The sequence below is a fragment of the Leptosomus discolor genome, chromosome 5 (assembly GCF_034619465.1).
Source record: "Leptosomus discolor isolate bLepDis1 chromosome 5, bLepDis1.hap2, whole genome shotgun sequence".
NCBI lineage: Eukaryota > Metazoa > Chordata > Aves > Leptosomiformes > Leptosomidae > Leptosomus > Leptosomus discolor.
Window position 1 is genome coordinate 25,669,704 of NC_141395.1, and position 27,532 is coordinate 25,697,235.

The 27,532-nt window shown below is 40.3% G+C and overlaps 2 long non-coding RNA genes across 2 annotated transcripts; both read left to right on the forward strand.

Annotated features, from left to right (window-relative positions):
* Positions 1 to 78: 78 nt before the first annotated feature.
* LOC147415468 (uncharacterized) lies at positions 79 to 2,932 on the forward strand. The gene is made up of 2 exons (XR_015183508.1): positions 79 to 1,049; positions 2,260 to 2,932. It is a non-coding gene; the product is annotated as an uncharacterized LOC147415468 (long non-coding RNA).
* Positions 2,933 to 4,651: 1,719 nt separating this feature from the next.
* LOC147415469 (uncharacterized) lies at positions 4,652 to 15,638 on the forward strand. The gene is made up of 2 exons (XR_015183509.1): positions 4,652 to 5,253; positions 14,113 to 15,638. It is a non-coding gene; the product is annotated as an uncharacterized LOC147415469 (long non-coding RNA).
* Positions 15,639 to 27,532: the final 11,894 nt, after the last annotated feature.

Sequence of the window (27,532 nt, forward strand, 5' to 3'; positions counted from 1 at the left end):
ATAGCACAAGTGTATAAATTTGATAAATCTGTAATAATTAAAAAAATTCTTTGCACCATCATGGTGCAGGTGGGTGTCTACCCAAAAGAGTCCTTGCTGTAATTATATGAAATTGATATATTCCTTTGAAGGAAGAACCTGTAATCTAAGTAGAATTATTATATGCATGTTTGATAGCTGTACTAGATAAAGTGGGAACACTTGCCTTACAATGAAACTTTAGTTAAAACACATCCATAGAGCCACTGAACATATTATGGAGGTTTAAGCAGAACACGTGCTGCATCACTAAATGAACTAGGTATATTGAAATAGCTCTTATGATGCTATAGCTTCAATTCCATAGAGGCAGAATGCACTGTGACAATAAATCAATTGTAATGGAGAACCAGCAGCAAAATTTTAAGTATATTTCTGTGTATTATTTTTGTAGTACCACTTTATTCTGTGGCCTAAAGGTGAACCCAACTGAATCCAGCCGAAAGGACTCCACTGGAGACTCTGGAGAAACAGAAGTGGGTTGTCATGAGTTAAAAAACGTTTTAGTACAGCTGCTGCCAGCTCCTTGCAAATGATGTTTTTATTAAGTACCAGCTCTTGATTTTTCCAGTATTATAAGAGAAACAGCAAGCAGACCACGTTAGCACAAAATGAGTAATACACAATGTCAGTTGAAGCTATCAATCTGTCTTTTCTACATGCTTTATTTAATAGAAAGCAAAATAAAAGCCAACGTGAATCTCAGGCATTGGCACAGATTGTATCATAGTGCAGAAATAGCATGCAAAGCTAAGCAGCTTGCTTGGAGCCTGGAGTGAAAAAAAGAAAAGGCAAGGACACTTTCTGTCTGGGCCAGATAAAAGAGCATTGGCTATATATTTCATTTGTGTTCCTTGCTTAATTTCTTTTCTCCTTTCCTTATCTTCATACCTTGAGCTCAAGCAGAGCAGCGCTTCACTTCTGATGAGAAGGCAGCCATCCAAAAGTCACCTGAATGAAAACGCCGTATCTCACTGCACTATTCCCACCGTATGCCACCGATGAACAAGGTATACGGCATTAGGAGCTTTCTGAAACAAAGTATGAGCAATGCTTTTGCAATATTGGTATTTTCATTTGATTAGACAACCTGAAATGCCTGGAAACACAGGCTTGTTTGTTAGTTGCCCTTTATAGCTTTTTGTATAGCAGTTTCAAAGAAAATGTTTTCAATTAACATTGCATCTTTCTAATCCTGGAGTTTATTTGGGATATAGTAACATCTCCATATGGTATACTTGGAGGAACAGGGGCCCACATGTAATGCTTTGGTCTCCACTTGTAAATATGAACTTTTGGCCAAGCACAGAAAAATCCAAATGCTTTTCCGTGTGCTGTATTCCCATTAGTATATGTTTGTTTGCCTTATAAAACTTACATACCTAGTCTATATGTATTTACACCCATTATTGCAGTAATACAGCTTATAGGCAAGTGAGATAGATATAATTGCCAGGAAATTTGAAGTAGCTGAAATAGTATATTCAAGAACAACCCACAGTGATACTTTACTGAAGAGTAACAAAGAGCATAGAGAACTTTTTATGACACATATAATTTTAAATTTGCTTAGTTGCCTGTATTAGACATTGTCATTATTCCTACTCTTGCATTAGACTTTTTGTCAATCATAGTATTTAGAAAAACATTTTTTATTACCAGAATTTATTCTAAAATATTTTCATGCTCTTTTAAAAATGATACGAAAATTGAAAGATCTGGCCATATTTTCAGATAATGGACTTAACATTTTGATAAAGTTCTTTCTAATGTGCCCCCATAACATTTTATATTCTTTTATATTAGAATAATTATGAAGATAGAAACTTCATAGTGCCACCTACTGCTGAAAATACACATTTTAAAAACGGTGCTAGTTTGGGTACATTCAAATAAAAGGGCAATAGAGGAAAATGTCTGTTGAAATAAAATCTTTCAAACCCTTGATAAATGTTGGAGACAAGTCTTGACTTGCCAAGTCAATTTCAGTCGCACTGAATTTCTGAACTGTGAACCAGTGACTATTTTGACTGAGGCTGTAATGAGAAGCAACTCAGAGGATCTGGGATTTTGAGTAGAAGTTTTTTCAATGTTACATTTTTATACCTTTAATTTTAAAATTAGTCTCTGTGATGTCACTAGAAAAACACTGATGAAAGGATTCAGTGAAACAAAATTTATTTTTCTCTCAGTGGTAAGGAGACATCCTCTATTTTCCAGAGAGCTCTTTTCCAGAGATGTAAACCAAGGAACCCGGAATCAGCATCTTATGTGGCACAAGCTCTGCCTCCTTCTTACATTGCGAAATCATAAGATGGACCATGGATCCCTGCTTGGTCATTGGCGTAAGATGCTATGTTCTCAGCCACAACGGTGGGAATTAATTCATCTTCCCCAAGCCTTACTGTCTAAAAGTTAGCTGAGGTTAACAGTCTAAAGTACAGTAGCTGGCTCTTTCTTCACTTCATGGAGAAGATACTGTCTCTAGTACTAATGAAACAGTAACTGTATGCCTACAACCTTTTCCCACATCCCAGACGTTAAGTATTGATTATGATCTCATTCCCAGGAACTACAGAAATACAGGTAGGGCTTTGTACATGAGTATGAACAAGTATAATACAGAGTCTTATTCTTTCTGAGGAAAGTTCCACTCTAAATTTGGCTCTGAGGAATCAGGAATGGTTTATCTTCTGCTGGGAACTTATCTCATCCTGTAGAATAAACTGATACTGAAATGCTTTGAGTGACTGTTAGAGTTTCTGTCTTGTTATGGCTTGATGACTTAACCTTAGAAATTGATTTCCCTTCAAGTTGAAAAGTTGAGAACAATGCATTTAAAACGATTTAGCCACTTTGCAGCAGTATTTTTAAATAAATATTTTTAAAATTATTTATTATTGCCTTTGGAGGCACTTTGCACGATCGCCCTTTTCGTTCACACAGAATGACTGCTGTCATGATGGTATCACTCTGCGATCCTCCATTTTGCAACAACAGGGTGATCTACTCAACAGATAAATAATTTTCAGAAGAGCTTTTTGTAATGTAAAGATGCTTATGTTACCAATATTACATATTACATTCACCTCCTATTAAGTTAGGTTGATAAAAAACCAAGATAAAGTACATTTCTTAGTTGTTGAGCTTATTGTGTCTTTCATGCGGTGAAAATTCATGCTGAGTTTTTGGTCAAATAGACTGGGTTTTTTTAATATACTGATCTGGTTTTGACTGGGATAGAGTTAATTTTCTTCGTAGTAGCTTGTGTGGTGCTATGTTTTGGATTTGTGATGAAAACTGTTGATAACACAGGGATGTTTTAGCTATTGCTGAGAAGTGCTTCCACAGGTGAAGGCCTTCTCCATTTCTCAGGCTGCTCCACCAGCAAGCAGGCTGGGGATGCACAAGGAATTGGGAGGGGACACAGCCGGGACAGCTGACCCCAGCTCACCAAAGGGATATCACATACCATGTGACAACATGTTCAGCAATAAAAGTTGCGGGAAGAAGGGGGAAGGAGGGGGACATTCAGAATTATGGTGTTTGTCTTCCCAAGTCAAGTAGTGTGTAATGGAACCCTGCTTCCCTGGAGATGGCTGAACACTTGCCTGCTGATGGGTAGTAGTGCACAAATTCCTTATTTTCCTTTGCTCGCACATGCAGCTTTTGCTTTACCTACTAAACTGTCTTTATCTCAACCCACAAGTTTTCTCACTTTTACCTGTCCGATTACCTCCCCCATCCCACTGGGGAAAGTGAGCGCATGGCTGCATGGAGCTTAGCTGCCCACCGGGGCTAAACGATGACAGTCCTTTTTGGTGCCCAATGTTGGGCTCAAAGGGTTTGAGGTAACGACAGATTTGGCTGGAGTTTGCTAGACTGAATTTATAGCTGTTATAGCTGTTTAGCTATTAATTGGCAGGGTCTTGTTCTTGCCATGGGGCCTGCTTACCTTGCTGTGCATTAGAGTCTAGTGCTTGTTAGTGGCTGCTTTTTGCTGTTGCTGTTTGCTGTAGGGCTTATCGCCTTACCCAGCTGTGCCTGGGACCATTTTGATAACAGCAATGCCCATGCGCTTGGGCTGGCCGATGGCCGGGGCATCGCTGCTGTTCTTGTGCTGCTGTGCTGGACAGGCTGGAGCTCCAGCGTCAACTTGAGTTGAAAGGACTTGACCTGTGGATAAGTCCATGCAGGAGCAGGACATCCTGAAGTGTCTGTGTGGCTGTGAATAAGTCCACATCAGAGCAGAAGTATCTGTGGCCATGGATATGTCCACACCACAGCCGGTACACCCCTGAAGTGATTGTGACCCAATGATAAGCACATGCTGGAGAAGATACACTTCGAAGCATCTCTGGCCACAGATGAGTCCACAACAGAGCAGGTACACCCCTGAAAAGGCTGTAGCCCATGGTAAGGCTGTGCTGGAGGAGGTACACCTTGAAGCAACTGTGGCTTTGGGTAAATCCAGATCATGTCAGGTATACGCCCTGAAGAGACTGTAGCCCATGAGTAAGTTCACATCAGAGCAGGTCCACCCCTAAGGGACTAGGGTCTGTGAATAAGTCCACGCTGGAGCAGAGGCAAGGGGAGGAGTACACCATCGTATTCAAAGGGACCAGAAGCAAAGATTGTAATGGATATACCTTTAAATTCTTATAACCTATGATTCAAGTTGCATGTTATAGGAAGTACTATAGCAGGAACCACCACCAGTGGAGGACAAGCCTTACATGAAGCAGTGTAAGTGCAGCAGTGACCTGACCTGAGCTGGCTTTGATGCCAAATAACTCCACGCAACATATCACCTCTCTTGTCCTAAGTGACCACCGTAACAGATAGAACCCAAGTCATGGACTAACAAACTCAATGGACATTTCATGGACATTTACAGGGGTGGACCGTAGACTAAGTGAATGATATGTGTGTATATATCAAAGGAGTGGAAGGGGGAAAGTGGTTAATGAGGATTTATTGGATAATGTGGGACCTGACCATGATGTAAATGGTACGGAATAAGGTGTGGAAATTGTGCTGGTTTTGGCTGGGATAGAGTTCATTTTCAACATAGTAGCTTGTATGGTTCTATGTTTTGGATTTGTGACAAAAACAGTATTGACAAAACAATAATGTTTGTGCTTCCCAGTGTGATACAGGGGATACTCACACTGTTACGGAGGAAGAAGGACGACTACTCTCACCGTTGGCTAGGTAATTATTTTGCTCATAGGTGCACCAGTTACATGTTAGGAGTTAATGCATTGCGAGTTATGAACTAGAGAACTTGTGAGTTAGAAACCTTGTGACTTAAGTGATGAATTAGTGAATTCACATGCTAGACTAGCCTGTACAAAGGGAATTGAGCTCGTTTGTCATGTTTGTTTTCTCTCCTAATGAAATTATAAAATAAAATTTAACTTACAGAGTAGGTTGTCCTGTAAATTTGAGAGATCCAAATGGACCATGACACAGAGTGAGCAGTCTGTGGCCCTTCTCCCTGTTACCTGTCCAAATACTTGAAGAATGCTTCTTTTCAAAAGAGTGAACAGGCAGTGACTAGGGATGCTCCTCTGAAAGGAGCAGGGGAAATCCTTCACAAAACTCAAGTTCTGTGTTGGTTGTCTACCCAAAATTCCTGTTTTCCTGTAAGGCCTTGCCAAAGACCTCTGGTGCCTGCTTCTCTTCCCGGGACAGTTATAATCCACCCAGTTCTTCCCTCTTGTTTCACTCACTGTGGACTATGGACTTTTAGTGTTAATGTGTGTCAGCCTAAATAATTAAAAGCAATGCACACTGTATTCCAGAAAACTAGAAAGGTTGAAAATGTGCTTCTTCCTTCTCAAAGAAAGGCACAAACTCAAATCACAGTCAGCCAGAAAATGAATAAGCCATTTGGTGAGACCATGTACAACAAAATAGCATCATAAAAATGAAATTATTTAAAGGAATATTCAAATCATGCAGTCATCGTTGATTTAGTTTCCAATTACACAGAAGTAATTGTATTAACGAACTGCTTCATTCAGTTTGGTGGGAAAACAATTGAAAGTTTTAATGTTCTGGCATCTGCAGATAGTAAATTATATGATCTGTGCTCCTAACTCAACTAGAATCCTAATTCTTGTTTTACCCAGGGCATGCTACAATATCAGTATGTCTGATGAAAGATACTTCTATGACCTTCTGGAGCCAAAACAATTCTGAAATAATTCTAGAATAGAATAACTGTTCTAGAATTAAATATTGGAATAAGATAAAATAGATGAAGGAACTTACTCCAGTATGAATGACCCTGTACATATACTGATTTAAAATTCAAGTTAAAATCCATTAATAGAAACATTTGCAACCCGCATTGCACTGAATATACTGGGAATAGTTTTAAGAGACTTAGTTTTGTGACTTCAACTGCTGAAGACAGACTAACTATAAATGAACATACTACAAAGAGTCTAAAGTGCATCATGTGCTTCGGAGTCAGAACCCCAAGTCTGATATGCCTTTGAACTCCCCACCATCCTCTAAGTGTTGGAATACATTTATGCCATAGGTGAGCTGACCCAACTCCTGCCTGCCTATCTTTCCCTTTAAATACTCAAGTGTTCCCAGTAGCTCAGAGAGCCTAGACATTTCTCAAATGCATACTATAATTGTTCATGGATTTTTGTTGCCCCTTCCACCCCCAAAAAATCCAGAAAGTGTGAAAGCAAGAGTAATACTGAGGTTGCTTTAACTTTCATTTGCCGATACAAGAGAGAACACAAACATTGGGTAGAGTATCTATCCTATCAAAGTATCTTAGTGTACTAGCAGCATCTATACAAATAGAATTAATAACTTGAAGGGTGTTTAATCTATGATACATTCATAATCTCTTCTAGGAAATTCCTTCCTTGTCCTCTGACTCATCATTCTGTATGCTATAACAAAAGCATTTACTAAATAAGGGAAACCCCAAGTTATTTCCTGTTCTGATTTTCAAAGAGAAAGGGAGAAACTGACTGCTTTATTGCTGCTTTTTTTCTTGCTTTTTCTCTTTTTTTTTTTTTTTTCAGATTTTCCTCCTGGTAGTTACATGACATGAGAATATAATATGTTGTTTGCTTCCTTCAGCCTCTTGTCATGCCCCATATATTCTGCTAACCCAGCAAGCAGTCCTTACTTACCATGTTTAAAATATAAGCGACCTGCTGACTCTATTCGCACTGTTCTGCAAGAGCTGCTCTTGGAGCAGCCGCACACACAGGATGCTCTGCTTCTTGTCTGCAGGGCTGTTATGCAGGCAGCCTGTTAGCTATCAGCAACCATCAGTGCTGAGCCTGTCCTGGTGTATCTGGTGGGATACTTGCTTCCAAATGTGCTCAGGGTTGCGAAGATGGGCATAGGCAAGAGGGCAGATGCCAGTGCTGCATAGGAATACGCGTGCAGCCTCACTGCTAGCTAGGCAGCAGAGGTAACGCCTTGAACAAGTTGCACAGACTGGCTTCCAGTGTCAACATGTCCTCTATGCCTCAGTATGAAGGCAACAGTCAGAAATGCAGAAACCCTGGAGTCACAATGTTTCTGTTGGTATTTTGCCTGGTTCTTCCTTTTTTTTCTTTCTAGCTTAACTTGCATCTCTTTCTCCTCTCCTAAATATGTCATTTGTCCATGGTGTTGCCACCCATCAGCCTCACTCCTAATCTCATCTCTGTTTCTGTGCTATAGGGAGAGGGTAACACATAGGCCTAGGGATGAACGAAGACTCTATTTGAATAGGAAGCAATATCAAGCAATTGGTGTGATCCTCAGCACTATACTGGACCATGTGCCTACTTTTTATTTAAATACATGGTAGAAACAGGGAAGTTTGTCTCTGGAAGTGAGTTTCTGAGGAAAAAAAAAAAACTAAGCTTGATTCTTAGCATATAAGTGCAACCCTCATTTTTATCCACTCTTTTGGGATCTGCTGCTAGAGTAATTTGGCGGCTGCTCAGCAGCAGCAGCAGCAGCTAACAAAGCAGTGTTGCGATCTCTGGCAGCCATGACCTGCTGACCCTTTTTTTTTTTTACTTTGTATTTCTAAGTACTCTGTTCAAGAAGAACTCGTCCATTATGGGTTCCCCTTAATCACTCTTAAATGTCTGGACAAGTTAAACACATACATGTATTTCCAAATAAATCTGGCCTCCAGCCGTTGATTGTTTTTCTGGCTTTTTTTCAGAACTCTTTCTCATTTATCTTTTGTCTTTTTGATAGTGCTGTGGATAGAACTGAATATTTTAGGCCAAAATCATAAAGAAAATGACTTACCTGATGCTGTTACAGCTCTTTATGTGGAGTCCAAAATGACATTGCTTTTTGCCTTGCCACATCCAGTGCAAACTCGCATCTAGTTGCCAAGGGAGAAGAAGGAGAATTTCCCATCATTCTCTTTTCCAATTCATGCTTCTCAGGCTATTTCTTCCACTGAAATGTTATTTGGAGTATTTATCAACTTGCCTTATTCTAGATCAAAACTATTACTTTTTGACTGCATCACTTTTTTATGCCCCATCCATAATTCTCCCTTCATCGGTATTTGCAGCTTTTTGCTATGTACAATTGTAAATGTCAGCACATGCTGAAGTTTACTTTATTTTCCTGATGAAAATATTAAAAAAAAAATTAGCCCTCACACCCAAACATCTCCTCACAGTTCAATATACTGTACAACTTTGCAACACTGTATTGAGGTTCCCAGTATATACTGGGGTTTCCAGCATACTGTAAGCCATGTTTGAGAGGGAGAGGCCTCTGTGGGAGCTGGAGCAGCAGTTTGGTAGCTGGCAGGAGGAGGCAGCTGGGCCGTAAGCAGCCTGAGAGCTTCCCAGGGAAATGGCTTGCTGCTGGCAGGGTGGCAGCAGTAGCAGCAGGAGGACATAAGGAGGCAGGAGATACAACAAAACTGCATATGGGACTGGCAGAAGACTGGTGTCGAATGGTCCCAACAAGTCCCACCCTATACAATCATAACCCTCATTTGAGATTCAGCTGCAGGGCTGATACCATTGCCACTGTTAAGAGTTAATTGTGCTTAAGGGAGTTGCCCTATTTGTTCTGAGAAAGCCATAAAGCAGTCATGTAACTTTTGCAGACCCCGCATGTTAAAGGAAGACAGCCTGGTAACTAGAGCCTGCAAAACCTTCTGCCTCCAACACCTACAGCGCTTGGCACGGAGCTGGAGGAGCCCTGGCTGGGGGGCCTCCTCGCCTGCCGTCAGGGCACAGGTGCTCCACAACAAACTCACAGCTTTCCTAGCAAAGCCAGCTTGCATTCAGTTTTCAAGTAAGATTTTTATGGAATAGGATTTGAAAGCTTTAAAGAAATCTACTACATTACATCTGCTGCCTTCTCTTCAGCCATTCCTTTTATAAATCTGTCTGAACAGATCACTCAAGTTTGCACAGCAAGATTTTTTTTAGTAAGACTATAGTGCTTGTTGATTGTGGCCCTAGAACCTTCCAGCTGTTGAGCGGTCGCTGTGCCATGTTTCTAGTAATACTCACTAGGAACAGAAATTATGCTTAAGAGAGACTGATGCCAAGTACCACTCTTTTTTCTTGTGAAAATTGGTGAGATGTTTGGTTAGTAAATGTTCCTCAGTTTCCCACATCTATTGTGATAATAATTTACACTGTAGTTTTATCACATGCATTCCAGAAATGGAAGCAGAATGCAGCTAGTATCCCTTGACCCCTGCAGTGAACATAAATGATTTCCTGTATTCGCTTACAGTTTCTTAATTTTCAATCAAGCTGTTTGTTTGCAATGTCACAAAGGCCAGTTTTATCAGCATGTGGCGTGTGTTACATTAGCTTGCAGACTGTTTGCAAATGCAACAAGAGAGCTGGAGGTAGCTGCTTGATGGAAACAAGTCCATTGAACACCTATGTTTTGCTTAGGTAAGCTGACAATACCAAGCAGAAAAAGCAGGCCTGGAGTAGCCCATGGCTATAATTTGTGATGTTCAAGAGCTCTGAAAGTCTTTTTAGGTTATTACGCAAACTTAACAAGAATGAGAACTTTGCAGAATATGAGAGTTTTACTGCAGTTCATGCACAAAATTTTTTCTCTGCTAGTACAGACAGTAAGTTGGCTGTATTAGTAGGCTAGCTTTTCAACAAACTAAATTCCTGGGACTCTGCCTGGCTTCCTTGGAAAATTTGAAGCTGTTTTTAAGGAGGTTCTGTGAGAAAACGCAGCACAGTGAATTTCACTAACTTTGGCTGGCTTGTAAGGGAAAGGCTTGCAGCTACCCTCAGGCATGAACTTGATTACATGAAGAGTAAGAAATACAAAATAAATCATATGCTTTAATTCTAAATTACATTATTTGATGTAATAAGAACTTCCATACCAGATCAAATCTAAATTAGTTGTCTGCCAATAGTAATTCTCAGATGTCTCTGAGGAAATTGCCCTATTCTTCAACCTCCTTTCCCCCCTTCACAAGTATAATGGTTAATTATGTAACAGCCCGACTATAGGGGAAGTTATTTTCTAACCTCAGGCTGCTGGCTGATTTATGCCATGAACATTTATATCCATTATGAATTTTTATCAGGTCCAATCTAATTCCTCACATAAATGTATGAATATGTATGTATAACCTTTTACTGAATCCTGCTAAGTACTTGGCCTTGATACCATTTGCCAGCATGTTTCACAGGCATATTACTTTTGCCAATTTAAAATATATTTCTTTTTACTTTCATTATTACAATCAGTGTTTACTTGGGGAATGTATCAGTGGCAGCAATAACCCCCACTATCCTTTTCCCCAGTCACTCCCTGCCCTAAACAGCTGTGAAGCCCCAGCTGGAGCCCGGGTACCTGAGCTGGACCAGAAGGTCCAGCAATCTCTGGCCTGCTGGCACTTCCTGCTCCATCCCCTCATAGACCAGACCTCACCTTTTACATTATGGGTTGATGAAAGGCAGAGGGATGATGCTTGCAGTAAATGAAAAGGTTAAAGTGTCTCTAGGACTACTATTCCTCTGCTGCACCATGACTTCCTGAATTAGTAAGGGTCACTACAATTTACTGTCAAGAGAAGAGTTTGTTTTGAGGAGAAGAAGTTGTTTCAGACTATGGGAAAGAAATTAATTTTGAATTTTGTTGGGTCAGGTCAAAGAGGTGCTTTTGTGAAATACTGGGGAGGGAGGGCTTAATCTTGGTGTGGGCTGTTACAGTCGCATTTTATTGTGGGTGGAAGGTAGATTATCTTCGATTATGGGGAAATTGGTTATACCTGGTAAAGAAGGTTGGATTAGGAATGATTCTAAATAGAAAAGTAAGAGCTATTTTACCTAAAGAAGCAATTTCACGGTATGTCTGTGTGGGCTGACTACTGCCATAAAAAAGTGGTCGGGTTTTGATGAGAAGCAAAAGAAGATGGGACAGACTGTAGGGAAGACCATGCAGAAGAAGCAAGAAAAGACAATGTTTTCCTTTCTCCTCTCAAACCTGGACATTACTGATGGTATTTGCACTCACAGAAATCTGAAAGGCAGGCAATTCCTAGGGCTGCCAAAGGGAAGAGACTGCCTTGCAAATCAGACCTTGAATAAGCACCTGTAATGAAAACAAGCCCATGAGACTGACTCCGATAGCCCATATATGAAAAATTTTGAGTTTGTGAATCCTCATAACACACTCCCAGTGAGGAAATATTATCAGGCTGAAAAGGTACATTTACAGAGAGTAGGGATATATGCAAAGCCAACAGAGACATGTGGAGTGGTTACAACAGACAGAGAACTCTGGTGATCAGGATCAGTGGTGATAGGGCATCCGTGGACTTAGTCACCAAGTTTCAATTTCAGTGTAAATTCTTTAGTTTGGGAGTTCTGAGACATGGCCTCTTGTTTGTTCACTTAATTATGTAATGAATGGCTGTGAAGTTTTTATTTGGATGACAATTTCCCAGGAACTCAAGGTAATTTAGATCTGAGGTTTTGGCTCTGGTCCCTTCCCAGCTTGTACTTAATATAAATTACTGCCCTAGAACTATGACATGTTCAATTTATCCTCCATTTTAGATGGCTGAAAAGTGCATGCATAATTCTGTGCACACCACACTTTCTGTGACAAATAGACCACATGACTGAAACTGCTATGTAAGACACTTTATTTTAGTCATGAACCCACACCCAGCCTTAGTTTAAATACCAGGCAAAAATGACATTTGAATTATTTGATTTGAATCAATGCCAAATTCAATCTTATGCAAACTCAGAAAGAGAGAGGGAAAAAAAAGTCTTGGAATAAACCCAGTGATTTATGTGTGGGAACCTAAGGCAATAACAAGCAGCAATCGATTCAATTGTAACGACAGGAGTTGACCACCATCAAAAATCTGACAACTTCTCATTGGAGCTACTGTGACTGAAGGATTTGGAAAGGGTGATACTTTTACACATGGGTAATGACTACAAGAAAAGTAGACTCAGGGAACAGCATTCCCAATTCCACTTTCTATCAAAAACGCTGGTCACACTCTGTATGCCATACTCCACTCACACTGCTGTGAGGTTCTTCATTGCTCAGTACAATGGAGGATGACAAATATTCCCATTCTGGAGAGAAAAATAGAAAATAGTCATATCACACCTATCTGAGAGAAATATTTTCATTATCTAATTCCAAGTAACTATGTTAAACTAAGAGCTGAATCCAGAAATGATGAACCTTGGTGTTGAGTTTTGATTTTCTGGGTCAGTCTAACTTGCCTGTCAGTGCCATGTGTTCAGGTGCAGGGAGGCAGTATCACCTGAACATCCCCCAGGGAGAAAACAGGACTGCCTAGAGTTGTGGCAGTGTAACACATCCCACAGGGATAATGTTTTCCAGGATTATTTTACACTCTGCAATATTACTATTTTTCTTAGGGCTATTTTTACTATGTTTACTATTAAGCCTTTCTAATAAGGCCATGTTTGCATAACCAAATGCTAGGAGTTCAGCTCAGAAAGGCAGTCAAGACAACTTTTTAGGTACACCTACTGATTCCAATATTCAACTCAACCCAAGAAAAAAGACTGGGGGGTAGAAAGTTTGTTACTGCAGTTGTCTTTGCCCACTGGTACCCAGAGAGACTCTGAATGAGCTTTCTCTGAAGCTACGCACAGAAAGGTCCAACTCCTTGTACCTCTTTAAGCAATTTTGTCCTCAGCCACAGATGTATCCTCTAATTTGATGCCTCTTAGTGGAAATTTTTTTTTCTTTGAATTATCATGCCAGTTGTCTGCTTTGTTGGTTTTTTCCATAGGAAGGCACCTGTTCAATTTTAGATACTGTTCAGCCTGTTCCACTTCAGTGGTCTTCACTACTCCTCTGAGAGCCCTGAGCTTTTCACATATTTCAGGCTGCCAGCTCTCTTATGTGCTTTTCCCCAGCAGCCAATTTTGCTCTGAAGCTCTTACGACTGAGCCAACTTCCATTCCTTCATAACAGGATACCCTCTTGTTATTGCAATTGAGGAGTTCCATAAGAGGCTTTTAATGTCTCCAGAGTGTTGTTATGTACGATAAAATCTTGAATTAAGCTTTACCTAACACTTGTTCATGCAATATTAATTTATTGGCAAATTGCATTTGTTTCTGCTGTTGACAAATACTTTTAGGTTTATTTCTAATACTGCAAGTACATGATCTGATTAATATAGGACTGAATAAAATGTTATATGCTGTTTGAGTAGCAGGAGCAGCTCGAAGCCTGAAATCACTACAATGTACACTGCCATCTTGTGTTCTGAAGTTCTAGATAATATAAAAATGCACACTATACATACAGCTTTTCACAAAATAGGAGTCAGCTGTATGAGCAGAATATGTAAGGTTATCAAAAGATGTTTACTGTAATTTTCTTTTCTTTCTTGTAAAAATGTAAAATAGTCCTTAAAATAGCAAGTCTCACTGGTAACTCTGAATTCATCTGTTCTAAGGATCCGGTCCTCTCAATTAGTGATTTGTGGGTAACCCAGTAAAAAAAAAAAAAAAAGACTACAGAGAAAATTCTGCTACAGCCAAGCCATTCTCTTTTTTCCAGCAATAAGGTCCAATATGGACTCCAAGGAACAGCTCTGTTGCAAGGGAACCTCTGAGCTGGTGTGGAATTGCCAGAGGAGTTGTGTACCAAATGCTTCCTTCTGCAAAAACGGTATGATAGAAAAGAGGGAAGACTTGTATTTTTAACTAGAATCTCTCTCCCTTTGGAACAACTGTCGTCTGAACAGGACTAGATCATCCCTGAGGCTGTTCCAGTATGCACCAGAGTACTGGTCACTTGGTTGAAAGGACCTAAAGTGATATTTACATACAAAATGAAGAAAGTGAATCAAACATCTCTGCCCCATGGTGTTAATTCCAAACTGGATTCAAAACAAAAAACAGTGACACACCTTGGTGGATGAAATAAGTACTGCATGCTCTTCCTCTAAAAATGATCATTCCTTCATAATGTGCTAATCAAAGAAGTCTTTTTGTACATGCATACTTCTAATTGCTTTCACTGTATAACACTGTATTTAGCTCTGCCTTTTTATTATGTTTTTATTAATTCCAGCTTCTTTCTATAGTTGTTTACTATTGCAAATGTGCAGGAGCACTCTTAAACACAGCTTTGAACAATGGCTCTATAAAACACAAAGGATTTATTCCATGCAGCTGCTGTTGCCTGAAACGAGCATAAGCACAATAGGGAAGAGGGTGGCAAAAATCAAATACTAAGCTTAGAGACACCTGGGGCAGGGCAGGAAGTAGTAAAAGCATATCAAGGTAACAGATGCCAAGGTAGAAGGGCAGAATGGCAGAGAACATTAGCAGCGGAGAGAAGTACACTTGGCCTTACTTGTTCAGAAGTTCCCCTCAGGTTCGTTGCTCTCCATGCCAGAAACCTTTTGTTCCACCTGTTTGGCATATCTCATCCCATTTGCACATACTTTTGTACGTGAACTTACAGTATTATTTGCCACCTTTGAAAAGCAGACGCTTGAGGCACTCATTATTGACTGGTGCACGCAGTGCTTCTGTCTCCCAAGGTAACTTTTTATGGCTTACATGTGTAATACATGACAGCATAGAGTTTAAACAACCTTCCTCTCTTGTGAAATGAGCAGTTAGAATGATTTGAAAGAGCTTTTGCTCCTGTAATGGTACTTTTATAATACTTTACTGCTTTTTAAACTTGTCTTCAAGAAGCAACATGTATATTGCGATCTGTTTGTATAACCTCCTGTTTCAGTAAGAGAACATTAAAACTGTTTGCCCAACACATTGCAATCGGTGTTTAAGTAATGCAAAAACCTTACAGAAAAGGACTTTGTAATTTCTAAATCTGGAAAACTTTGCTAAGATTGTTAATGCTATCTTATCTGCCTGTAAGATTCCTGCCAGTTTTCTTTCTAGCATAGACTCATACTTTCTTAATTTATAGTCTTTGCTGTGTTGCCATACAAGAGATTTTCAGACTGAAAAAGCTAATTGGCTACACGTGAGGAATAATAAAACAGTAACTCAAATTGTGCTAGAAATTACATCAAATAAAGCAGGAAGCTGTTTTCTGTGATCTCTGAACTACAGTAATCTCTGACGGGGTGTATGTACATCTCCCTGGTGACTGAATCGTGCTGGCTATAACAGTTACGGGAAAAGCCGAAGAGGGAAAACTACTGCAAACAGAGCAGGTCTGGGAGGAGAACTGACATCTACCGTGTCCTCAGGTCCTGCAGATGTGTATTGACAAAGTGTATGTCAATATATGTGAGTGGTCAGTCTAAGCCTCTTAAGCACCCCGTGCTCCAGCTTTCGAGTGTCTCCCAGCAGCTGCCATACTGCATAGACTGCATAATGTCCTAGCAATGGATGAAATTCCATTCCTAGTTTGGTTTCCATTAATTAGTTCATTTTGTCATTGTGAGACCTTTACTGATGCTAGAAGATGCCTGCCCATGCTGGTAACTACTTACTGTCTAAAAGTTAATGGTGGGAGACAAAAACATTAGGGATAATTCTAAGCATGAGTAACTGTACGTTGCAGTACCATGTCTGACCTGCTGGGTTAATCCTGAATGTGAACTTTAGAGAAAATACTAGCTCAAGTTTAGACTTTCATGTTCCCATCTAGGAGCACCCTAAGACCACCTAAAGTCACAGGCATCAGGCAGAATTGCAAGTACCAGGTGCAGCTGGGTCCAGCTAAACCTGCCGTGCCCTTGGGAACAGCAACGAATGTTCAATGAAAGAACAAGACCAGAGAACGGCACATATAGTTTCCCTGAACAAAACATTGATTTATGTTTTCTCCTGCAATTAAACTTGGTATTTCTAAGCCTACGGTTTCTGTTATTGCAGCCTTTTGCATTCCTTGTAGAACCATACACTATACACCCCTGGAGCACACATTATACTTCCCAGAGGCCTTGCATATATTTTACTACTCAAGGACAGTATTCCGAAGAAAAGGGAGATACACCACACGGCACAAAATAATCAGGCCTTGAATTTAAAGTTTTCATAGGTTTTTGTTTCATGTTTTAACAAAGCTGCCTTCCCTTTAAAGTGTCCCTCTGCAGGGCTATAAATGTTAGTGAGAAAGCCTCTGTTCATGTTTATTTTCTGTTACCAACAGCAGTTGGCCATCTGCTGGGTGAAAGGAAAGCTGTGCTTTGGTGCATTTGGAAGCAAAGGTCACAAATAGCACACCCCGGTCCTTTGCCAATAACACGTTTAGTCTGTGTCTGATCAGAAAATGTCTTGTCAACCCACCCTGCTCAGCTTTATCAGATCTCCTTAAATTAGAACTCAGTATTGTACAATTTTAAGTGGCTTTCACACAAAGATGCTGTCTATGTAAGATTCTTGCTGTCCCCAGACGTGGCAAGACAAATGAAAAGATGTCACCAGATTTTGGGGTACAGCTTCAGCCTCTGCAGTCCAGCACGTGAAGCGGGGATGTCTGCGCTAGCTGGGGACTCCAGGACCCTCTGCCTGCTCTGTATGGCCTGTGCCAGGACTACCTGCAGGGATTTGCAGGGCTGAGTACACTGCATGAAAAGCTCAGCACAGAGGCGCTGATTCGAATCAGCTCGTCACAGTTCAGCACTCCAGAAGTCTGGGAGATGCTTGTGTGCAGGGGCTGCTGACTCCAGAGTCTTGCTCCAACGTTAGAGTACATTTTAAAGAGTCCTGGGGGCAGTGCTCAAGGCAAGATGGAGTGAAAAAAGGAGAGTCCACGGCCGGGGCGGGAGGCAAGCTTTTCTGTTAAATCCAGTCAAAACATATCTGACTGAAATCTCAAGTTAGATGGACAAGGCATAAGGATCAAGTCTGCCTATTTTAACACAGCCAACAATGCTGTACAAGTCAAGTAAGAGAAACGGAAGGCAGGAATGCTTGGCAATTCTGGGATACACGGTATCCCCAGGAAGAGAAATCTGAGGCAAATAATTTTTCCTTTTCAAATTTTTAATGGTATTTAGAAACTGGTTAGAAGGTACAATAAAATACATTTAGACACTATAACAAAAGTGTTTAGAAAATGCTGACAAACAAATATAGGCTTTAGTTGACTACAAAACAATTGCTAAAAAACTTTCTGTAGAAGGAATGTGCTATGTCTCTGCATTCCTGCTCCAAGAGCAGAGAACTCTCCACCGAAGGTCCAAAAGCAGTCCTTTCTGCTCTGAGAACTGGAGAGTTTGAATGATGTACTGAGCTGTAAATGAGGAATTTGAACATCTTATTGGAGGAATAAGACAGAAGTGATCTCTAGCCATTTAAGGAAAAATTCATACACAGAAGAAAATTCAAATTAGGGACTCAAGAACAGGCGTTTCAGTTGTGTCTTGCTTTCCTGTGTACCAGGAGTCTTGCCCTCTCCATTCCAGCTGAAATCTTATATTTAAATAGGGGTAAGGCAGTTTTCATGCTCTTGGCCCAAGCTGCTTTGTACCAAGATGTCCAGGGTAAGTACTACTATTGTCACAGGAAGACAATCGTCCTGATAAATGTCTCAATTTTCTAACTCTGCCTCTACTGAATTTATTAAATGGTTTTATCCTTCCTTCAGTCACAAGGTCGTACTGTTATCCTTAACTGCCCTCTTAAAACTAATCCATGCATTGGCCAGGAGGGAGTGCTCTAGCAGGGGAGCCAACACTATTATGCTAGAGTCTTGTGGTTCCAGCAAGCTTGGGAATGATTGCCCTGACGTTTCTCACCAAGCTGCTTTCAGTTCACAAGAGCATGAGGAATCACTCAGTATCTCTTTTTATGCCTAGTCATTAGGTATATTTACAGTAGTACTTTCTCCCTCAAAGTTTGGCACTGCTTTCTTTGCCCCCACTTTCTGTTTTACAACTGTTCCTTTGCCCCTAAACTTCCAGTGCTGCAGCGCTGAGGAGCTGTGAACAGAGGGACAGTTTGTTTTTTTACTTCTCAACACACAAAGAATGTTGTCTAAAAGAGAAAATAAATTCTGTTTTTCTCTCATTTGAAAATGCCTACCTTCTTCAGTGATATCATTGCATGTAATGGAGCAGTTAGCTGGTCCCCTATCAAACAAAGAAAGCAGCAGAGATTAATTATCTCACAAATATTTTGGAGAATCAAGCAGTTCACCCATTTGTGCTGCTCCATTTCCCATGTTTTCAGCTGAAAGAACAGGCTGCTGTCTAAATTGATGGCATCCTTTTCAGCTGAGACTAGCTTAATCTATTTTCTGTTCTTCAAAAAAGGAGCTGCCTTTGTTATCCCTTGTATGCACCACATTTCTCTATTGAAACAAAGCACTGGTGAACAGCATTGGCTTGACAGCGCCCGAGACTGGAGTCCTCCGGTCTGGCAAGGCAGCAGCAGTGGGAGCATTTATGGTGTCCTGCTGGTGCAAATTTTGCAGAATGAGCTGAAGCTATTCTTTAATTTTATATACTTAATTAAGCTTCTACACTACAATAATCAAATATTCAGATGAATTCAAATCACATCATCATCAGGAAGGAAATAAAATTTTAAAAAGTTAAAATCAACGAATAACCACTAATTCCAGAAGTGAAGGAGGTACAGTCTGCCAGGCTGCTTGCTGGTGACTCTCACGATTCAGTCTGCTCTAGCAGTGCTTGCTTACTTATAGGTAATGATGCTTTTTAATGATTCCTACCCATGACAGTCCACTCTACCCTCCTCCAGGAGGCTCTCGCTTTCATCACAAAGACCATTTAGCTGCCTGTGGAGCAGCTGCTGAACTGCTCCGGTTTATAGCCGTGCATATTCAGATAAATTGCCGCTCATTCCTCTTAATATACTGCGCTGTAATTTGCAAAATCCTGAAAATCATCCCTTTTTACTAGCATCTCTGATGTTGAAACTGTATTTTAAAAACTGCAACAGATTTGCATCTAAGCAGAAATGCTGCTTTTACTCATACAAATACTCTGTTCAGCTGCCTTTGACTCCCCAGCCTAAATTATAGTTGAATCAACACTTGTTTTGTTTCACAGAATGACAGAATTAGCTGCATTTGTTCAAACTTCCTTGATTTACTACTTGATCTCATTATCATCACTTCAGCCTGTCTCCTCCTGGTTTTTGTTTCTCACATGGGGCAAAACTGAATATCTCAGACCCAGGGAAAAGGAGAATGAAAAGGGGGTGTGGGACCTGCATGCTTCTGCCCAAACTTAAATTCAAATGCTACAGTACTGGCATGATGATAATTCAGCTGAATGTAAACCAGGAAATCACTCCCTTTCTGTTGCAGTTAGCCACGAGTGCAATATCATGTGGTGGATGGTGCTCACAGCCTGTGCTTAAGTTCCGCGTTCGCAGCTCTGTGCCTCGGTTCCTCTTTTAGTGACTGCAATTTCACCTTCTGATTACTCCATTCCTTGAGGAACAGCAGAGGTACAAAAGAAGCCTGGTAGAAGGACACAGAAGATCTTGTGCTCATGGCACTGGCAGTCTCCTGCTGAAGCTTTCTGTGGCACAAGCACATAAAAAGCCATTGCTGGATGTTCAGTTTGCCTCCACTACCTTGCCATATAATTGCTTACGGTGCTTGATCCCCTCTTGGCACAGCACATGAAGAGAGACCATTAGGCGCCTGGTACCACCACCTGTTTCTGTCTACACTCTGCCTGACTAATCTGTTCTCATCATCTTTGCATGTATTCTTGAATGTCTTTCTAAACTTACGACCCTGAAGCATGTCTCTAAAAACAAAGGCGAATTGTATTATTCCCCTGTATCTAGTTAGTATGTACAGGCAAAGCACCTTTGATTTGTTAGAAAGCACCTCTGATTTGGAAATGCAGAAGGAAGCTGAGCCAAATGAGAAGGAATAATGTAGCATTGCAGCAAACTTTGGGGGAACAGAGTAAGAGGGAAGAGAATGTCACCAAGAGCTAAACAAAGATACAAGTATAGTGGACCAGGAGAATGGTGGCAGTTTGGGTAAGAGTGCATGTAGCTTAGTGCATCAACTGCAAATCTGCTGCAGAACATGAGGCTGCAGCTTAACCCACACCCCCAGCAGACCTTAATGGCAGGGATAGTATTCACTCTTAGCTGTGGGTTGAAAGACTATGGATCTGCATTACAAGAGGATATGGGTGCCTGCGTACATTAGAACAAACGCAGAGGCTTCAGGGTAGTTGTATTCTGTCTATCATTTTCACAAAGCACCTATTATGCACTGGCAAATTCGGATGTTTAATAAAATCTTCTCTTATTAGTTATAAATGCTTACCTTTCCATTAGTAGCTACTTTTACAGGACAATTGTACTATTGTGTGGGAGACAATTATGGAGAAATATAAGCTCATACGAGGATAATGTAAGTATTATTCAGACAGTGTTAACAGTTTTAATCGAAGCTGTAAATGTTTCATTCTGCTTTGACATCTAGCTCCCTTGGGATCATGGAAAAAAACTATCATTTTAAGTAAAGGAAAAAACCCAATTGTTTGGTGTGAAAAGTGATGAAAACAATGGCACTATGTGAAAGGAACCCTAAAAGTAGAATCAAATGCTTCAGTCAAATACAACTCACATTTAAGGGTGGGTTTTTTTTTTTCATTTTAAAGAGTCACATGATTATTTGTCAGCTTCCATTTGGGAATAGTTTTCGCATGGTCTATTCAAACACTTTGCCTGTCCCAAACACGGTGTTTATGCAATTACATTGCTTAATTGTGTGTCTGATGTTGCGTACCTTGGTATTCCCTAGAGCATATTCAGGTAATTGTCTTAAAATGTAACAGACACTGGAAAAAATTGCTCTTTCTCATCAAACCCTGAGGAAGTATTTGCAATAGCTGATTTGTTTGTTAAGCTGCCTTGCTATCTGATCTAGGAAAGGGTTTTTTTTTGACTTAGTCACAAGAGCCATGTGTTGCAGCTTTAACTGAAATACGTCAAACATTTCTGCTAAGTTATCTGATAAATGCACATTTCCCAGCAGTAAAGAATTCTGTAATAAGATGCAGTGAAGAATTCTGTAATAAGATTCACTCAAGAACTGCACAAATATGCTAGGCTTTTCAGCAGCACTTTTTTCATATTTTAATTAAGCAACTAAAAATCCAACAGACTTAAACTGCATTCAAGCACAATCAGCCCTCTCTGTACCCTTGTATTTTTCCTCCTCCTGAGATGCTATTTCTCACACAGAAGTCATAGAGCTCTTGTCATATCCATAATCTTCTCAAAAGGATACACAGGGATTGAGTTTCTAATTAAAACCCAAGCAACATCCTCTTCCACAATACCATTTATGTTATATACACTCAGGAGTAAAACAATGGTTATTAGAACCAATAATACGCCTAGGGCACAAGGAAGGGAAATACAGAATTAACCAAATGCCGTTATTAAGTAATTTCTTCTTCCTCCTCTAAATTCTGAGAAATTGCGGCAGATTGGGAGATTTTAGTGCAAGAATTTTAGTGCATCAAACTACATACTTAGAACGGATTATTTAACAAAATGCTATAACACAATCTAGCTTCCAGTATCTCCCTGGAGGATCAGATGTACATAGGGATCTTAGCTGTATCCTGAGTTGTTCTCACGCTCCATACACATTAGAGCACAGGGGACAGGACAGTGCCAGGATATAGGATTATCAGGGCAAAATGTAGAACTTGATTAGTGTTTACTATATCTAGCTTCTCCTGCCTCCAGCCCCCATGGAACGTTTCTCTACCATCTGCTGGCTAGCAAAGCAATATATTTTGGGAAAATTTAGAAGGGATCTTTCCTTTCCAAACACACGTACATAATGAGGAAAGTTATCATAATTATACAAATTAAATGTCTCAAGAGGAAACTACCAACTCTGTTCACGAGAAATTAATAAACTGAGCTGAGAAAGGCAATGCTCCCTCTCAAAAGAGGATTTTCAGAGTTGCAACTTCCTGTCAGACTCTTCACAGGAGGGCATAACACTGGAATGAAAAAAGGAGGTTGTAAATAAGAACTGAGAATAGTTATGAGATGAAGTCACCAAGACAAAGTGTAGGTGTACAGGAGCTGCAACAGCCAGGAAAGTGTAGAGGCAAAGAGTTCCTACGGAAGCTCCCTTGATATGCTGGGCAGCTACGTTTCACTGTAACTGACAGCTCTCTTGAAAAAGGGGAAGGAGAGAAAGTCCTGGGGCAGTAAAAAAGAGTGTGCAAACCACACTTGAGCTCCTTTGGGATACGCACCTTGAAAGCTAACTGTCTGCAAATGTCAAATTATGCTTATTTTCACCAACAAAGCCACAGGAAGCCACATGTGGTAACTATGGTTTTACTGATTTACCTCAATAAATACATATGAAAGCTTTTTTTCTTGACAGGCTTTTGACATGTATTGTGGAAGAGTTGAAACTGGGCAGGGCTGTACATCTCTACACAGAGTTTTCTAGGAAGATTGCCTTTCTTCCCTAGTCATGTAGATGCAGCAGGACTGTCATTACAGTATAATGAAGGCGAAATGAGTTCATTGGGACCCTGCAAAGCATGTACATTGATAAACATATCTGCCACTATTGATACCAGTGATAGAGTTTAACTGGTTTTAGTAGCAGAAGTAATCAGAAGAACCAAATAGAAATGTGTCTTACTCAGTTTGCAAAGGCCAATCTTGAATTGATTGATGCAAAACCTCATCTGTGCACACAGCTAACGATTTATCAGGTATTCTTCTTTCATGCAAAATGTGATATACAAAAAAGTGAGATCTGGAGTTATTACTAGTAAATAGACAATAATAATAATTATATATTACTAATAACTCTGCCTTGGGGCATCAGTGGAAGGCTTAGTGAAGTCACAGCAGTTTCACAGAGGAATTGATATGCATTTTTTAATATATTATGAACAAGGATTTAGCACTTGCTTCTCAGTGATCAGCTTTTGTTCATATACAGACTTCCTTCTAAGCTCTAGCATTTCTAAGCTGTTTAAGATTTCTAAGATCATCTTGTTGACTGAATGCTGAAATAGTTAATTATCTTTGATACTTTCTTTACCAGGAAATAGTTGACTACCATGTACAAAAACATCTGTATTTTTTCATATGTTTAAGGAGAGAACATGCTGTCCACTAACCTTTTCCATATAATATGGTCAGCTTCTACTTGGAGATCCCTAGATAGGAGGTTTCATTCATGGCCCATACTCTGCAGTCTTTTATCACCTTTTTCCTAGTTTCAGTTCCCCCTATCTTTGAGTAACCTTTCCAAATCCAGGATGATCCTTGCCAATGGCTTGAGGTCCTGCAGGATTCTCCTTAGCTGCAAGCTCTAAGACCTGGGCCTTTCTCGTGCTGTTGCACTGAGTTCTGCAAGCTGAGCCTCATATTCCCATAAGCTGGTAGTGGACGGATGGATGCGGTGCCTTTCCCCCGGGGTCTCTGCTGACTCTATAAAAATGGCACAAAGCCCAAGTAGGTCTTAGAGAAATTGCTTCTCTCAGGAAAACTTCTTGGCCCATTCACATATCAACAAAACCCCTCCTAGAGCATGAATTACTTGGTGTTGAATGACATGCTAATGAATGGGTGTAAGCTTTCTTTTTCTTTTTGCCTCTGGTGAAACTAATCCAGAGCTGATCTCAAGGGCTTATGCCCTTTTCCCCCTTTTATTGCCTCATCAGCTGCTTCTGAGCCCATGATTCAGCTGTGAATGTCCCACACCCACCCTGTACCTACAGCGGGCGGCCAAAATCCCATCTCTTCTGTAGGTGGTGGCCTTTTGTACAGGGGTACGGAACAAAAAGGTGTTCTAATATATTAGTGTCAATCACATCTGGACAGTAGTTGAATTGGAGAAAGCAAGAACATCTAAAACACACCTTATTCAAGTAGGTGTTTCCTTCTGTGTTAACCTTGCAGGTAGTGCCAAACAAACACTCTTGAAAAACAATAGTTTCTAATTTCCCAACTTTCTAGAAAGCAAAGGATTCTTTACGTTCATTTTCTCATTAGTTACTATTATGACACTACTCTTCTGTTGCCTTCAGAAGCAGTGAGGCGAATTAAGAATCATCTCGTAACTCAAAGCTCTGCTATGTTAAAAGTGAAAAATAAATTCTAAAAAATCCCACAACCTTTTCCTGCTATTTAGTCAGTAAAGGAACAGCGCAGGTGTACTACAGCACTGGCAATTCCTGCTAGTTTCAGCTGGGCCCAGGAACTTTCTCAGGTTTCAAGAAAACTTATTTGAAATTTGTCAAAATTCTTTTTACATTTTAAGTTGAATATAGTACTCTACCTTCTCTTCCAGATGTGTGTTCAGTTGCCATTTCAGCAACTTGAGCTCCTGGATCTTCTAGGCTGGATGTGTACCCATCGCTTCATTTTCCACATCTGATATCTACATTTCAAGGGCTCTCATTGTACATTAAGCGATCTTCAACAATCTTTAAGAACTTCACCCAAGGCAAGAAAATTTATCACAAGTGTCTTTTCTTTTCACAGCCTGTGTATGGGTTGCCCAAGAATGTAGCATTTGTCCTGAGCAGCACGTTCCCTCTGTGCTCTCCATGGGACTACTGCGTAATAGAACTCCGAGACACCTTGTTATGAAGACCCCTCTGAAAATTTAAAGTACTTTGGCTACTTTATTTTGTATTACACTGTAAACTCTCTCTAAAACGATGTTTCTTGACAATGCTAATGTGCGGAATTCTGGAAATGCAGGTCTTTGATGACATGAGGAGTGTCATGCTGAGCTGCCATCTCACTCATGCTTGCAGATGCACTCAGGCAGGTGGGAAGGACAGCTCATGGAAAGGCAAATGCTGCCACTTTGGCTCAGCAACGATTAGCATACTTCAAACTACCACACTGTAGATCTGCTGGTATTTTTACTGAAATCAGTTCTCTTTGGTGTCACAATCATAATACTTTAAAAATAATCGTGTTCCCTAAGTTTTCTTTTCAGCGCTTCTACTTATCAGACAGACTCTATATGAATCAATTAGACTCATTTTTTGAAAATATGCCAGTGACTCACTTCAGGCAAATGATGAGAAACAGCAACTTCACAATCCACCAGTACATTATGTTACTGCCTGTTTTTATGAAGATTGCCATCCTTCCAAGGGAGCTGAGGATTGCACACAGAGCTCAGGCAGGAACTCAGCATTCTTACTGTAAGCAAAGACCCCTCTTGCACAAAAATGAGGTGTTGCTTAGCTATAACTTTGCTCTGCATAAGACAAGGCTCTCACTGGTTTCCAAACCATACCACTATGCCTCTACCACCTCCAGTTAAATCTTCAGCCGCACACACGCACTTGAAAATTAATGGGAAACTTTCTGGAGAATTAAGTTCCGAGGTGGTGACAAATACTGCTTATGAGACATTAGCTGAATTCAATTCTACAACTAGGATCAAATAAATGAACAATGGGCTTATTATTCTTCCTTACAAGTGACTGTGATACAAAGAAACATTCCAGGAAAAATCTGAAGCTTACTACAATGAACCTAGTATCTCTTTGCCACCGTTCAGCACTGTGGAAATATTTAGGTGACTGTGACTTAAAGGGCCCCCAGCTATATCCAGAACTTCAGTAAACAATGCGAATGGAAACTCAGTTGAGACCAGTGTTTGCTCCCTACAGACTGCTTCCACAGCAGCAGACAGTTAAATGCCAAGATGCACGAGTTAATCCAGAAAGTAGTACACAGATCATTCACAGGGGGGAAATTTAACTCCATAACCAAACTATCAAACTGCCAGAACAGCTGTTTATGTTGCAGTAATACCAGAAACCTAACCTAAAGCTGAGACCCCATTGCAACTAGTGCAACTCCTGACCCAGGAAAATTACAGACTATTTTCTAGCCAAAGAACACAAAGGGCATAAAATCAATTAACAACGGTGAGAATCAAAGCAAAACAAATAGTAGTAATACCTGGGTGGCTTTTACACACTGCTTTTCATCAGTAGGTCTTATAGGGGTTGATCCTATATTGTCACACAGTCCTTAGTGTGTTTATCTTCCAGTCACTCCAGGGAGATACTGTTATCCCTGGTTTATATATGGGGAGCTATGACTCAAAGAGGCACCAATACTGCATGTGAAGTAGGGAGCTGAACCAAAGTCTCACTGCTTGTACACTACGTACTGCTCCCTGGAGAACTTTTGGCTAGATGCTGCTCCCTGAAGAACTTTCCGCTAGTTGCTTAGCTAATGGAAAGGTATCATGTTGAAGTATCATGGGAGAAATAGATCTCTGAAAGAGATTCGAAAGAGGGTAAGGTAGGAGTTTTATGGATTTTCATGTGATTTTCTTTCATACACATGACATAACAAGCATAGGGGTGTACAAGGAAGGAATGAACAACTAAATCAACGATGACAGGCAATATGTCATTACGAAAGTTCTAGTAATCATGCAGATATTAGATTTCCACATCAAGACTTCCAAAAAGCTGGTTGGTGTCATCCAACTGCAAAAGTTGAAAGCAGGTCCTGTTTGACAACTGAGTCTGCTTCAACAATGTGAGGTATTTCATGTCACAGGGAAAAAGTTGAAATTAATCTGACTAGATCATCTAGCCCATCATCTTGCCCTGAGCAGAACTGCTTATAGCGATATACTGATAGAGGTATGCTGTCTAGTCTTATTGCTGTCTAATGAAGGTGATTTCATTCTCTACTTAGGCAGACTACAACAGTTTTTCATTTTCACTGCCATTAGCAAGTAGTCTAACGCTAATACTGAAGTTGTATCTTGCAGTTTGAGCTCATTACTTCTCACCAACATAGCCAGGACATGAAGGGTAGACTGATTGCTCCCTTTCACTTCACAGCAGTCTGTTGCGTATTTGAAGACTGATAACCTGTCTTCCTTAGTCTTCTTTAAGGGACTTGGTTTGTTCAGCCTTTTTTCATTCTCTGATGAAAAAAAACCTCTTCACATCTGTTCTCCTTTAAAATCTTTCCAGTTTTCACCTTTTCTCCTGAGCGGA